The following is a 16,302-nucleotide window of genomic DNA, read 5'->3' on the forward strand; positions in this document are numbered from 1 at the left end:
ACATTCCTTTCTACTGCCTGTAAGTTAGTCATTTGATGAGTTTAAATTTATTCTCCACTTTGGAAAGGGAAAGACCCTAAGAACACTGACTCTCTGCGTTGGCCACCAAGAAAAAATTCTCATTTGACCTGACTTTAACCTCGCGTGCAGAGGGAAGTAAAACTTGCTCGAGTTGTAGGTTGGAATGGACAGTTTTAAAAAGCAAAAATAGGATGATAACCTTTACCATGAAATTCTGTAATTCCCCTCCCTCCCTCTCACTCTCCCTCTTTTTTCTTCCTTCCTTTCCATTGATGCTTGAATATTGGTTTGCTACCAAAGCAAAAGTAATAACTATAATTTTACCAAAGAAGAAACCAAGGCACAGAGAATTTAAGTAACTTTCCCAGCATTACACAGCAAGCAAATAGTAGTGTCTGTATTTGAACCCAGGAAGTCTGACTCCAAAGCCCATGTTCCTTTCTACATTACATGATACATTTTATCCAAGCTGACAGAACTGGTAGCACTGGTGACCACCCATACCTGCATTAGGTTGGTTTTTTGTGACAAAGCCATAGTACATCTAATATTTATTTTCTCCTTTTACTGGAATGGACTTTTTGTTTTTCATTCTACTTGGGACCAGCCCATAAATCACCTGGAGTACTTACTGCACTGCTGATGATGTGAGGACCTATCTCTGACAGCCTCTTCAGTAAATGAAATACAGAGTGGGGAAGGGGAGGGACAATTCCAATCAGGCAGTTGTGCTGCTTGTGAGTTTGGTATAGGCTGTTCTGTACATCTGAAATATACATCTCAGAAAATGTGCGGGCTTATCCAAGTTCTGCACAACAGAAATGTGTAGATTAAAGCTAGAAAGGAGAACTAATAGATTAGATAAAATAATTCAGTTTCCAGAAAGGCCTCAATGGACTGAAAAGATGGTCCTAATAAGATAGAATTTAACACAACTAAATGCATAATATTTCAGCGACAAGCAGAAAGAAATCATGATACATGATAGGAGAGACCTACTTTATTTTCATACAAATAAAATCTGTGGGATTTTGGCTGACTAAAATTCTGTGGGAACTTAAGGTTCCTGAAGTCTTAAGGAGACATTTTTAGGAGTACAATCCTCGGAACTCTAAAGCAATTGCACTGTATCTGGAGTGCTTCATTCACTCCTAAGTTCTTCATTTTAAGAACAAAACAAAAATAAGCTGGGGAGAGAGTCATCTACATTCTTGAACTTCTTCTCTGGGTAAAACACTGCAGTGGATATCAGTTGTGCCAACTCATTTCTTTTCTAAAACACCGTACTGAGGCTTGGGTGTTCCCTTTCACAGATGAGAAAACTTAGATGAGGCTTAGAGAGGTTTCCAATAATAGACAACCAAGCATTTACTGATTTCTGACTTCACAGACCATATATTTTCCACTGAATTATACACAGTTAACCTGGAGATGTTCACTAGTAAAAATAGAACGTAGGAGGAATGTGATATCTGTCCTCAGATGTTTTAGGAACTATGGTGTGGGTTAGGATTTAGGCCTTATTTTGGATGGCTGGATGGGACAAAAATAGAAGCGGAAGGGTGTCAGTTACAGGGAAATAGATGTTAATTCTTACGAGGAAAATCTGACCCACAGCTGCATAGTCTACTTTTGAATAGCTCTACTGAGACAGTGGGCGTCTTTTTACTCAGAGTAAATATTTGCCAATATTCCTGTTAAAAAAAAAACAAAAACAAAAACAGAAAACAGAGTTAGTACCTGTCAAGAATAGTACCAGAAAAAAATAAGTTCCTCCACTGAATGAATTTGATTAAACAATCTCTTAGGACAAAGGAAAAATCAAATTTTGGTAACTCAGATCGTAATTTAAATGCACATTTATTAGAAACCTATGGGAAGTTTTGAAAGCAAATTACCGCCACCTAATTTATCAGTTTTAGAAACCAGATTTTGTAGGCAGATATGCTATTCTAAGTGGGGGAAAGTTTGTGGGTGTCTTGAAAGCTGTTAATTAAAACAAAGGCTTTTTTTGTTAATAGTTTTCAAGTACCCTGTCTGTGCCTTTCTAATCTCCTATTATTCTAAATAGGCTGCTTTTGGAGTTGTCCTGGTTTTTTTTCTCCGTTACCCTCATCCTTTTCCATCAACCTTAGCCACATATTTTGATTAATGAAACATTTCCCAGTGCTCTGAAGAATGAACCGGATAGCAGTAGGTGTTAGAGAGAATGATTGGTGAAACCAGAGGTTCACAAATAAATCTGATTGGCCATCTGTTTGGCTATCTAATGGTTATCAGATATCCATACCATAAAATTAGTCTATAGCATTATGGGATCCATGAGATAACTTTTCCCAAACTCTTTCACTTGGAATCCTTAGTGAGGATTTTAAATGCTCTCATGCTCAGATTAAATAATTTAACATATAAACCATTTAGCCATGTTTATATGTTTAAAAACATCAATAAATAAACCTCTATGACTTAAAATGTGAAAAAATAAATAAATACTGTAGTGCTCCAGTATATCGTGTAAATGTCAGTGGATTGATTTGGATGTCTCTTCAAGACATAGGAACTTTTTGGAAATAGGATTTCATTAGTTTGAATATCCCACACTCCACTAGCTAATTTTTCAAAATCAGATGAACTATTCCAATAATTTCTTCCAAAATTCATCTAAATTTTAATAAGGCAAGGAAAACAATTTTTAATTGAGTATGTAATGTTCACTAAATTTAGTATACTAGTTTTAAATAGGTCAAGTACTTGTTACACTTGCAAGTGCCGTATCAGTACAATTCTTAGCACATTGATTTTCTTATATAATCAATATGTTTAGGCCTCTTTTTACTAAATCTACAGGAGTTTTGTTTGTATGACATTGTTAACTGTGTCTAAAGTATCTGATACCAGGTCTTTAGGTGAATATTTAACCATCAATGATAATATTATTTCTCAGGGAAAATATTCATTTAATGAAACTGTCTAGGAATAACATATGGCCCCCCCAAGAAAAAAAGGAAGAAGAATAAATTACTGGTATATCCCCAAGTTTTTTGATAACTGTATTTCTTTCATTATTGATAGATATTTTAGTGTTCTAATTCAGATATCTCTATTTATAAAGTAGAAATTGCTTTATATCTTTTGGGGGATTACATATTCTTATTTATATTACAGATAATTACTCCTGTGCTCAAAACCTACACTTTTTTATAAGTCTGGTATATAAATTACTTAAATGTTTTTAACTCTACAAAACCTACATATTTGTTACAGAATAAAAAGTAATTGGAGATAAGCAAAAGGGAAAATTTAAATTACCTATAATCCTAACTCCAAAATTAATTATTCATGCCATTTTGTATATCTCTTTTGAGATTTTGTTCTCTGCATTTAAATATACTATATGCATACACACAAATATATACATAAATATTGGTCCATAGTCCCCCTGGTTTTAGGATTACTTTTTACCTAATATTCTATTTTCACCCAACACTCTGTATTTTCCAATAAATATATAGCTGCATTAGAATTATTGAGGCTCCACAGTATTCCATTATATAAATATACCAAATTTAATTTCCTGTTATTGGACATAAGCTGTTGCCAGTATTTTTGTTATAATCAGTGATGTGACGAACATCCTTTTAATTGCATATTTTGTATACTTGCATAATTATTTCCTGAGGCTGAATTTGTTGCCATAAAACTTCTGGGTAGATGGGTTTATGCATATTTGTAGAGTTTTGTTAAAGGCTGACAAATTGTCCTCCGGAAAAATTTTAGCAATTGACATCATGGCCATCAACATAGTGATAGTACTTCCCTTCACTCTGCTCGGCTCTGAGAATTCCTAGTCCTTTTTAATCTTTGCCAACCCAGTAGATGAGAAATAATATTTCATGGTTGCTTTACTTTATATTTATTTGACTACCAGTGAGATGTGGAAGTTTTCACATATACCATTGTCCCAGTTATTTCTCTTTTTGTGAATAATATGGAAGTGTTTTTTCTTGAAAGTTACACACCAAATAAAATTAATAAACATACTTGAAAAAATCAGAAGCAAAATAATAGAATATGTTTTATTTCTATATTGTTTTATTTCTATGTTATTTTTTTCTACTAAAAACACTTTGAAAATATTGTGACACCTTGTGTCTGATATTTTGTGTCTCAGAGATTCTAATGACATACATGCAAACTAAGTCACATTAGATAACACGTAGATCTTTGTTTTTACAGTAGGAATCATAGAGGTAGCCTATTCATAATTTGGCTTTTTCTGTCTCCCCATGGATCTGGATATTTTATTTAAAAAATAAGTGGGCATTTTATTTTTTTAAAGATATTTATTTGAGAGAGAACACGCACGTGTGTGCACATGAGCCAGGGGGAGGGGCAGAGGGAGAGGGAGAAGTAGACTCCCCGCTGATCAGAGAGCCTGATGTAGGGCTTAATCCCAGGACCCTGGGATCATGACCTGAGCTAAGGCAGACCCTTAACCTACTGAGCCACCTCGGCACCCAATAAATAGGCATTTTAAACAGATTTAAGAGTAAGTAGGTAGGAAAATGAAATATGTTTGTTATTTTAGTGTTTCAGGCAGCCCATGCACAAGTCAAACATGCTATGTGTTCATATCTATTGCTGGAAAACACTGTTTTCTTTGGTAATGGCAAGATGATATCTGCCAGTAGGTATTTTCCAAAAAGGAATAATAAAAGTTGTGCCTAAAATGTTTAAAAATTTGCATACATATGTAGAAGTCTTTGTGTGAGAAAAAGAAAGCTCTTTAATATTAATATCTAAAAGCTTATTTATTTTTTCATAACAAATTTTATCAAATATATTTGAAAATAAATCTTAGAGATCACCTCAGAGTGTATTTTATGTTTTATGGTTTTAATTTTTTTATAAAATCTTACCGTGACTTGCTTACTAATGAAATGTCATTAAATGGGAAAGGTTTTAACTGCTTTCAGACAATGAAATAGGTAATTTAGGTCCATCAGATTTTCAGAATTTTTATTTTATTATCATCATTAGATTTTAAGCTTTAATTGACAGGTCAGGGCTAATCATGAATACGGTAGCTAATTAGTTATAGTAAGAAGCAGTGATGTTCAGCATTTAAAAGCCAGAGAGAGATCTATAACAAAAGTTCAATAAGGAGATCTACTTTTTATTCAAATTAGGTTATTATTTACTTGTTTTTATGGTTGTTTCTATTTCTGCCGTTGTTCAAAGAAGAAAGTTGATGGCTTATCTCAGTATTTTCATAAAGAGCAATTGTTTACATGTGTAAATGCAACTTCTCACTCATTTGTTCTGGCCTTGGGGGTAGAATACGTAGTTGTCCTGGAGTGAAATGAATTAACTTGTTTAACCTGAGTTCATTTGTTCATATGAAGCCTGGCTGAGGATTAAGTACTTTCATACCTATTGATTTGCCTTTTTGGTATCTCCAGTTTAACACCCAACAGTCACCTCAAACTTCCTTGGTCCAAAACCAAACTATTGATTGCACAACCCCATCCCACTCCTGCCAAACCAGCTCCTCCAGGCTTGCCCCTCTCAATGAGTGAGAATTCCATTTTTCTAGTGGCTAAAGTTAAAAACTTGCAGTCATCCTTAATTTCTCTCACAGCCTAGCCAGACCCAGGTTCACTGGCTCAAGATAAATATTCAAAATAAATCTAGAATCTAACCATTTCTCATCATCTCTCCGTAGTAACAAGCACTCTGGCCCAAGCCACCATCAATTGCTCCCTTTCCCCAAATTATTGTGGAAGTATCCTGTCTTGTCTTCCTGCTTCTGCCTTATCCCTTCTGCCACGTACACCCCTCTACCAAATGGTCCTTTTATAATGTAAGTCATGTATGTCCATTCTTTGCCTAAAGCTTTTCAGCAGTTCCCAACTCACTGAATAAAAACACATAAAACCCTGTTCACAATATACTTTTCAAAATTACTGTCACTCTTGACTCAAGTACTCTAAAGCATGTTTCTTCCACAGAGCCTTTCATTTGCTCTTCCTTCTGCTTTCATTGTTTTCCTCTACCTAAAATTCTTGTGGCTCACTCCATTTGTCACTTTAGGTATCTGCTCAAATGTTATCTTTTCAGAGAAGCTCTGGGGTGACAACTCCCAACCACCTTCTGCTCCCCGTGAAATTCCCCACCATACCCACCGTACTTGATTTTTCCCCATAGCACTTCTCCCTCCTGGCATTATATATTTCTTTATCTAAGGGTTTATTATGTTTTCCTTTCTTCAGTTAGCATGTAAACTCTGTGAGCACAGGGACTTTGTCCATCTTGATGTCACTCCTAAATTCCTGGCACCTAGAACAGTGCCTGGAGATTTAGTAGGCATTCAGTAAAAAGATGTTGAATTAATTTAATCCATACTAGTTTGCCATAAAGACAGTATTCATTACTACCATCACCCCCATTTGTAGACTAGAAAACTGAGACTCATGGAGGTCAAGTGGTGCACGGGTCACATAGAAGGTAGGTAGCAAAACTGGAAACCAAATCCAGTTCTAAACTGAACTTTTCATACCCCACTTGTGGAGAAGCTTTAAATTGCTCATGTCCCTGGAAGAAGGAACACTTGTACTTAGATTTTACACTCTGGTATAAGTTAATTATATCAGATCATTCTCTAAATCAGGTTTTTTGGGAGGGAGATGAAATTGATGATACAAGGAGGAAGGAATGTCAGGAGGAGATTTCAAGTGCCTGTCTTTCAGTTTTGGCAAGTATCCTTTTTCCAAAAGCACCTGGCGCTTTTCTCCAGCGAATTCCTACTTCACAGACACTGAAGTATTAATTCTGTGTTGAACAGTAAGTAACTGATTTCTGGATTTTGTTAGCCCTAAGCAAAAGAGAAGTTACTTCCTATTTCACAGGTCATTTTCACACTTAATCACTGTCAGAACAGCCTTTTATCCTCAGTGTCATGACTGGGCTACAGTATTACTTGTATCTCATGAGTCAGTAAGTTTTCTTTTTTAGTCTATTCTCCTTTGCGATAAACCATTTTAAAATGCCCTGCTATAATTTAATGTTGTGTGAAATTTCAAAATGAATGTGATGAGTAAAAATAGATCATAACGATGGCCATTATCTTCCTGCTTTTGTTGTATCCATTTGTGTGTCCAACCCCCCCCCAACTATTACTAATTTAAGAATTACTAGGAAGAAGGATTGGATTTTATTTGTTTTCATGGCAAGGAATACCAACTTTATTTGTTCTAAACCAAATTATATATGCCAATAAACTAAAAGGGAATCAGTCATTTGGCTGACAGGAAGTTCAAATACATCATATTTTATGAGGAGCTTTCTCTCTAGTTTTCTGTAGTTTAATACAGTCCCAGACTTTGGAGAAAGACCTTTAGTTTATCATTGTTTTCTCTGAAATGTTTATGCCCAAGACATCTTAATCTATTCGGGTTGGATCAGAGTTTGCCCAGGCTCGGATGGAGTTGGTATATAGTCGGCCTCTCTGATAATCTACTCACACAGCCCTATCAGAGTCTTGCCGTAGAACTGGGGATCTCAAGTATTTTGCAGCGTTCCTTCATACTCTGGAGTTCCTTTCTCTGTGACCTCACTCCATATGGGACTTGGTATTTGTTGATATTACTGTCAGCATAACTGAAAGGAATGGGCAGACCTAAATTCCTTCACAACGGATGTTTCTCTGTTGGGGAGGGGAGTGTCAATGAACAAAGAAAATTGGAGTGAGACAACATTCAGATATTTGGAAAATGAGGAGCTTTCTTGCTGTCACAGCCAGGCGAAGATGACAACTCACTTATCAAAGAGAGAGGTGAATTCTCCAAAGAAAGTTTCCCAGATTTAAACAAGTGAAACTCTCCCCTCACAAGGGTTTTCTGAAGAGAAAAGTGTCGGGTGGCTTCAAAATGAAATCTTCAGGATCCCAAACATCAAAGGGCAGGGATCCACTATTTCCAGAAAACAGGGAACATTAGGAGCTCTGAGAGAAACACCATGAGTCACAGAAGGTTGAAGGACAATAAGGCAGTGTTAAAGGAATAGTCTTGTGAAGAGGGAAACTTCTGCACAACTGAGCCAGAAGATGCTTCAAATTTGCAATTTTCTTAACCTTGTAGAAAAGAGCCCCTAATGAGAACAGATCAAGACAGAAAAAACAGCTTGTGTTGATTAAGTGTCTGTAAATTTTAAAACAAATTATTTTCTATCATCCACTTGAGAAATGAGATGGTGAAATGGTATTCTACATGTAAGAAAAAATGATGATAGTCTCTACTTTATTTAAAAGTATTATTTGTTTGGATAGCTATATCTAATGCTGTTTTGTTCCAGGTTGCATAGAACGGGGAGGTCTGAGTTAATTTTTAAGACTTCCAGCCAAATATCAACTCCTTTATGGCAAATGATCAAGTTTCCTTGATTTTTTTTCCATAGAGTTGGATCTGGATCTCTTGATAAGATAGCAGCCTCTTAGAGATTTGCTTAAGCAGGTCCAAGGAAAAATTAGGCAGGGAGAAAGGAATGTTCTCAATTCCCAGTTGGCCAAGATCATAGTCAGTATGTAATCATGGCTTGTCACTGAGTTAGGGGAAGATATTATCGACTGGCCTTTGCAAGCATTATGCAGGTCTTCTCCTGTAGAAAATAAGGAGGAGCAAAGTCATACAAAAGTTAAAGATTATGAATAAACTAGACCTAGCATCAGATAGCTACACTAATTCATACAGGTATAACTATTCTAAGCAATCAGATACATTTTTCTTATGGTATTAGTATGTTAGCAGAAACTTGCCAAAAATCACTATAAGTTCTTATTAGTTGCTATTTAAAATGTCTGTGTTAAGGCTAATTTATAAAGCAAAGATTTATTGAGCCCATATGGCTTTCTAGGCCTTGATATATAAAGATCTATAAGACAGACCCAGGGACCATGTAGACAAGGAGAACAGGCAGGGACTTATACAATAGTCCAGGCTAGAAAAGAATGAAGACTGAGCTTCGGGGATAAAGACAAGGAGAATGATATATGAATTTTTTTTTTTATTCTTTTATTCAGTAAATATGTGTGTACCATGCACCGACCAGATACTGAATGTATAGAAATGCCTCTTCTTGCAGAGTTTACATTCAAGAAATGATGGAAGATACCTCAATTTCAGCATGATTGATATTTCGGGCAAGATAATTCACTCTTGTGGAGGGATACCCTTTTCAATGTAGGATGCATAGCAGCATCCCTGGCCTCTACCCACTAGGTGCCAATAATAGGCTTTCTCCCCCACTCTCAGCCCCCCAGTTTGTGACAAACAGAAATGTCTCCAGATATTGTCAAATGTCCTCTGGAGGCCCTAGGGAGATCACCTGTGGTTGAGAAGCAGAATTTTTTTTTTATTTGAATATAGTTGACACACAATGTTATGTTAGTTTCATTATACAATATAATGATTCAGCTTCTTTATATAGGATGGTAGTATGCTCACCACAAGTGTAGCTACCATCTGTCACCACACAATGCTCTTACATTCCCTGTGCTGTGCCTTTATTCCCATGGCTTGTTCATTTCATAACTGGAAGACTGTATCTTAAACTCCCCTTCAGCCATCTTGCCTACCCCCCATACCTCTTCCCTCTGCCAGCCATCAGTTTGTTTTCCATATCTATAAGTCTGATTCTGCTTTTTGTTTGTTTGTTTAGAGAAGCACTATTTTAGCAGTAGTGTTGGTATCCATTGGTAACTGATTAGAGACATCTATGAAAAGTCTCCAGTTTCTACTCTGAGTAACCAAGACCAGGAGGGGTTGGGGGGACATGCTTCCTATGAGGAACCTATAGGACATTTGGGTGGGAAATGTTCATTAGGCAGCTTTACAGATCTGGAATTCAAGTGAGTGATGTGAACTAAAGATACAGGTTTGGGGATTAAAACTCTAAAATAAATGACCTCACCCACAGAAATATGCAATTTTAAACCAAACTGAGTTTTTGGAGCTAAAAATTTCCGTAATGGGTTTCCCAAGGGAAAGACTGATAATTGAAAAGATTAAGAAAACACACGTTTTCTCTTTTTCATTATGTGCTTGGTGTTTGGGGATTGGAGGTTATTTTCCATGCAAGAGTACACAGTAATGCCTCACAAAATATCATATTCTTATCTTAAAAAGACTCATCTGTTAATAAATCATAAAAGCATGAACAATTATACCAAGTCAAATAAATTACTCTTCCCACAAGTGCCTAACTAAGGCCTAAAATAAATCAAAATAATTACTCCTGCAAGGGAATGGACTAAATGCCCTTCTTTAAGCTCTCCTTGAGTCTTTTGTTTTAGCTTCAAATTCTACTGACATTTTGGTGGTTATGGAGAGTTGTGTATTAGACATCATTCTGTATTTTTTAATGCCTAGTATTTTATGCTAACATTATACTGTAATTTTCCATTCATTATCTCACTTGAACCTCTCACTTTGAGAGGTAGGTTTCATTATCAAGGAAATTGAAACTTTTAAGTAATGTGATTAGGATCACATAGCTAATAAGTGCCAGGGTCAGGATTAGAACTCCTAGCCTCCTGATTTCCATTCCAGGTGCCCCAACTCTTTATAGCTGTGGTAGGTAGCTAAGCTGTGAAGCGATCTTTGCTAAAAACACAGCAATCCGGTTTATTGCCAACAGCCATACTTTAGATGACCCCTTGCATTCTTTTCTGTAGTTGATGGGAAACATCCATTTTGCTTTTGTTTTTGTGGAGAATTGGGTTAAATAAGGTTTTTTTGTTTGGGCATCTGCAATATTGTAAACCTATATATGTACGGTATATTATATATTTATATTTCTCTTATACATGGCCACTAATTTATTTTAAACTCTATCCCTATAGATTTATACACAATAGTTTATACAACAAGGAAATAATACATAAAGCAATATGTTTATTTCAAGTTTTTGCACCTATTTTCTTCATTTCCACATTTTTTCTTCCTTTCACACTTTAAAACAACATCTCTTCTATAGTGGTTTGCTTTTAAAACCAACTATTTCTTTTTTTTATTATTGAATTATACTTGACATACAGTATTAGTGTCAGGTGTACACCATAGTGATTCAACATTTTCTATACATTACAAAATGCTCACCATAAGTGTAGTCACCATCTGTCACCATACAAAGATATTACAGTATTGACTATATTCTCTGTGCCATATCTTTCATCCCACTGACTTATTTATTTTATAAGTGGAAATTTTTACCTCTTAATCCCCTTTGTGTATTTTGCCTATTTGCCTACTCTCCTCCCCTCTAGCAACCACCAGTTTTTTTTTCTGTATTTAAGAGTTCATTCATTCATTTGCTTTGTTTTTAAGATTTTACACATAAGTGAAGTCATAATGACAATTGTCTTTCTCAGTCTAACTTATTTCACTTTACTGTAGTAGCCCTGCATCCATTCATGTTGTTACAAATGGCAAGATTTAATTCTTTTTAGTGGCTGAGTAATATTCCATTTCACACACACACACACACACACACACACACACACACATTCTTTATCCATTCGTGTGTCAATGGGTTGATTCCATAACTTGGCTATTATAAATAATGCTGCAGGAAACATAGTGGTGCATGTATCTTTTCAAATTAGCGTTTTCATTTTCTTTGGGTAAATACTTAGTAGTGAAATTACTGGATCATATGGTATTTCTATTTTTAATTTTTTGAAAAGCCTCCATACTGTTTCCCACAGTGGTTGTATCAGTTTACATTTGCATTAAAAGTGTATGAACCTGAGTTCCCTTTTCTCCACATCCTTGGCAACACATTTTTTGTCTTTTTGATAGAAGCCATTGTTACTGGTGGGATATCTCATTCTGGTTTTGATTTGCATTTCCCTGATGATGAGTGATTTTGAACATCTTTTCATGTATCTATTAGCCATCTGTATGTCTTCTTTGGAAAAATGTCTATTCAGGTCCTCTACCCATTTTTTTAATCAGGTTGTTTGTTTTTTTGGTGTTGAGTTGCAGGAGTTCTTTATGTATTTTGGATATTAGCTCTTTATTGGGTATATCATTTGAAAATATCTTCTCCCATTTACTAGGTTGCTTTTTTGTTTTGTTGATGGTTTCCGTCATGTGCGAAAGCTTTTTATTTTGGAGTAGTACCAGTAGTTTATTTTTGCATTTGTTTCCCTTACTTTAGGAAGCATATCCATAAATAAGTTGCTAAGCCTAATGTCCAAGAGATTATTGCCTGTTTTCTTTTAACATTTTTGTGGTTTCAGGTGTCACATTTAGGTCTTTAATCCATTCTGAGTTTATTTTTGTGTGTAGTAAAAGAAAGTGGCTTAGTTTCATTCTTTTGTATGTAGCTATCCAGTTTTCCCAACACCATTTATTGAAGAGATTTTCTTTTCCCCATTGTATATTCTGCCTTCTTTGTTGTAGGTTAGTTAACTGTATAAGCATTGGTTTATTTCTGGGCTTTCTGTCTTCTTCCATTGATATATGTGTCTATTTTTGTGCCAGTACCGTAACATTTTGATTACTATACCTTTGTAATATTTCTTAAGATCTGGGATTGTGGTACCTCCAGCTTTGTTCTTTATTCTCAAGATTGCTTTTGCTGTTCAGGGTCTTTTGTGGTTCCATACAAATTTTAGAATTTTTTTCTAGTCTGTAAAAAATACTGTTGGTATTTTTTGATAGGGATTGCATTGAATTTGTAGATTGCTTTGGGCAGTATGGACATTTTAACAGTATTCTTTTCAACACACAGTCATGATATATCTTTTTCATTTGTTTGCGTCATCTTCAGTTTCTTTTATCGTGTCTTACAGTTTTCAGAGTACAGATTTTTCACCTTCTTGGTAAAATTTTTTCTTAGGTATTTTATTTTTTTGATGCGACTATAAATGGAATTGTTTTCTTAATATCTCTTTCTGCTACTTTGTTATTAGTGTATAGAAATGCAACCGATTTCTGTATATTAATTTTGTATTTTACTGAATTCATTTATTAGTTCTAATAGTTTTCTGATGGTGTCCTTAGGGTTTTCTATATATAGTATCATGTCATGCTAGTGACAGTTTTACTTCCTTAACAATACGAATGCCTTTTATTTCTTCTTTTGTGTCTGATTGCTGTGATTAGGACTTGCAGTACTCTGTTGAATAAAAGTGGTAAGAGTGAACATTCTTGTCTCGTTCCTAATCTTAGAGCTTTAATAAAGCTTTTTACCATTGAGTATGATGTTAGTTCTGGGTTTGTCATATATGACCTCTATTATGTTGAGATATGTTCCCGCTATACTCATTTTATTGAAAGTTGTTATGATGAATGGATGTTGAATTTTGTCAGATACTTTTTCTACATCTAGTGAGATGTCCATGTGATTTTTATTCTTCATTTTGTTAATGTGGTATATCATATTGATTGATTTGTGGATGTTGAACAGTCCTTACATCCCTGGAATAAATCCCACTTAACCATGGTGAATGATCCTTTTAAGGTATTGTTGAATTTGGTTTGCTAATATTTTGTTGAGGATTTTTGTGTCTATGTTCATCAGAGATATTGGTCTGTAATTTTTTTTGTACTGTCTTTATCTGGTGTTGGTATCAAAATAATGCTGGCTTCATAGGATGAATTTGGAAACATTCCTTCATCTTCCATTTTTTGGAATAGTTTGTGAAGGATAGGTATTAACTTTTTATTAAGTGTTTGGTAAAATTCACCTGTGAGGCCATATGGTCCTGGACTTCTGTTTGTTGGGAGTTTTTTGATTACCAGTTCAATTTTGGTATTAGTTATCTGTCTGTTCAGATTTTCTATTTCTTCCTGATTTAGTCTTAGAAGATTGCATATTTCTAGCAATTTATGCATTTCTTCTAATTCATCCAGTTTGTTGCTGTGTAATTTTTTGTAGAAGTCTCTTTTATAGTTCTTTGTATTTCTGTGGTGTTGGTGATAACTTCTCTTTTATTTCTGACTTTATTTGAGTTCTCTTTTTTTCCCTTGATTAATCTGGCTAAAGGGTTATTAATTTATCTTTTCAAAGAACTAGCTCTTAGTTTCATTGATCTTATCTATTGTTTATTTTTAGTCTATTTCATTTATCTCTGATTTGATCTTTATTATTTCCTTCTACTAACTTTGAGCTTTGTTCTTCTTTTACAAATTCCTTTGCATTTAAGGTTAGATTGTTTAATTGAGATTTTTCTTGTTTCTTGAGGTAGGCCTGTATCACTCGAAACTTCCCTCTTCAGACTATTTATTTTTAAAGATTTTATTTATTTATTTATTTATTTATTTGAGAGAGAACACATGAGTTGGGGAGAGGGGCAGAAGGAGAGGGAGAAGCAGACTCCCCACCATGCAAGGAGACTGATGCAGGGCTTGATCCCAAGACCCTGAGATCATGACCTGAGCCAAAGCCAGAAATTTAACCTAACTGAGCCATCCAGGCACCCCCAGACTATTTTATTTTTAAATAGTTTTAAGTAGGTGATATATAAATACACACAGTAAAAAATTCAAACAGCACAAAAGGTATACAGTAAAATTAAGTCTTCCTTCTTGTTGCCTGGCATTTTAATTCACCTCCAAAGACATTCTTTTTTTCTACAATTGCTTTTTTCACTTATCATCTTCAAGATTGTCCTGTATTTGTATATGTAGATCAGCTTCATTATAATTATATAATATTTTATTGGATGAATATAACATAATCATTGAACCAGGTTTCCTACAACGGATGTATAGGTTATTTCCAATCTTTTGCCATCATAAACTGAGTATATTTGTACATACTGTCTTTGTGAATTTGTGTAATGGGTAATTTCCTAGAACTGGATTGCTAGGAAAAAAGGCTATGTGCCTTTTCGGTTTTAATAGTTTTTTTCCCAGACCGTCTCTGTTTTCAAAGAAGTTGTACCAAGTTATACTCCCAACTTAGATGAACCTGCCTTTTCCCTACTTCCTCACCAGTGCTGTGTGGCACACCAAATATTTGACCTTTAACAATCTGATAGGAAAGATTGTTTAATTATTTGCTTTTGTCTCATTATGAGTAAGAATAACATCTTTTCATGTGTCTGAAGGTTAGCCTTTTTCTTATTAAAAAGAAACTTTATAGAAACCTGTGTTCTTTATACTTTCGAACCATGTAACTTTTGGTAACACTAAACTCTGGAATTTACCATTTATACCTATAGAAAGAGGAAGTTTAACAGTCTCCAACATTGCCTTAATTTTGCACTGTCAATGATTGCCCACTTAAAATCTTAAGTGGCTTCCCTTTGTACCTAGAATAAAATCCAGACTTCAATGGCCTCCAAGGCCCTCATGGTTTCTCCACCAGCCTCACCACAATGCAACTCTCCTTGGTCTCCTTTTCATCCTCAGGACCTTAGGATTTTTCGATCCCTTTGCCTGGGACATGTTTGATCCAGTTCTTCACGTGACCAACACCTCATTCTTTAGGCCTCATCTTTAGTATTATCTAGTGGGAGGTGCATTTTTTGACCTTATATAGATAGTTCCACATTGGTTATTTTCTATCACGTCAGATAATTTCTTTCCTGAAACTTTTCAAAGTCTGACGTTTTTACCTATTTGTTGATTGGTTTATTTTCTATCTACCCACATTAGACTCTAAGCTCCAGAGAGCAAAGATCTTGTAGTACCTGACAAATAGTAGGTTTGATGAAGCAAGTGAATATTCATTTATCTTGTCATATCTTTAACACTTCTGAAATCTTGTTTCTTCTTTGTTGGTTTGTAGTATTGAAAAGTTGTTCAAAATGAGCAAGAGAGAGAGAGAGAGAATGTGTGTGTGTGCGTGTATGTGCATGCATGTTCTCATTCTCTCCCACAGAATTAGATATACCTGGAGGGTAGGGTCATCCTTTTTTTTTAAGGTATATTTATTTTTTAGAGAGAGAGAGTGAGCAGGGAAGGGCAGGGGAAGAGGGAGAGAGAATCTCAAGCAGACTCCCCCAGGGAGCCTGATGTGGGCCTTGTCTGATGACCCTGAGATCATGACCTTAGCCAAAACCAAGAGTCGGATGCTCAACTGACTGTGCCATCCAGGTGCCCCTAGGGTTGTCCTTTTTTATGAAGATGTTTATCATAAGGGCATTTAGTAGACCCAGTAGAAAGTAATACATTTTTGTTAAAACAGTGAGTGGCAATACAGTTTATCTTAAAATGCTTAAAGGTAAGTGCTGCTATATTGACATGAAATTTAATGGCAAGAAATGAGTCT

At 35.2% G+C, this 16,302-nt stretch overlaps 1 protein-coding gene across 2 annotated transcripts in view; it reads left to right on the forward strand.

Moving 5' to 3' along the window:
• UBE2E2 (ubiquitin conjugating enzyme E2 E2) overlaps positions 1–16,302 on the forward strand; it is a 357,209-nt gene that overhangs the window by 277,304 nt on the left and 63,603 nt on the right. The gene's annotated exons all lie outside the window — the stretch shown is intronic.

Source organism: Ursus arctos, unplaced genomic scaffold (genome assembly GCF_023065955.2).
Source record: "Ursus arctos isolate Adak ecotype North America unplaced genomic scaffold, UrsArc2.0 scaffold_20, whole genome shotgun sequence".
Taxonomy (NCBI): Eukaryota; Metazoa; Chordata; class Mammalia; order Carnivora; family Ursidae; genus Ursus; species Ursus arctos.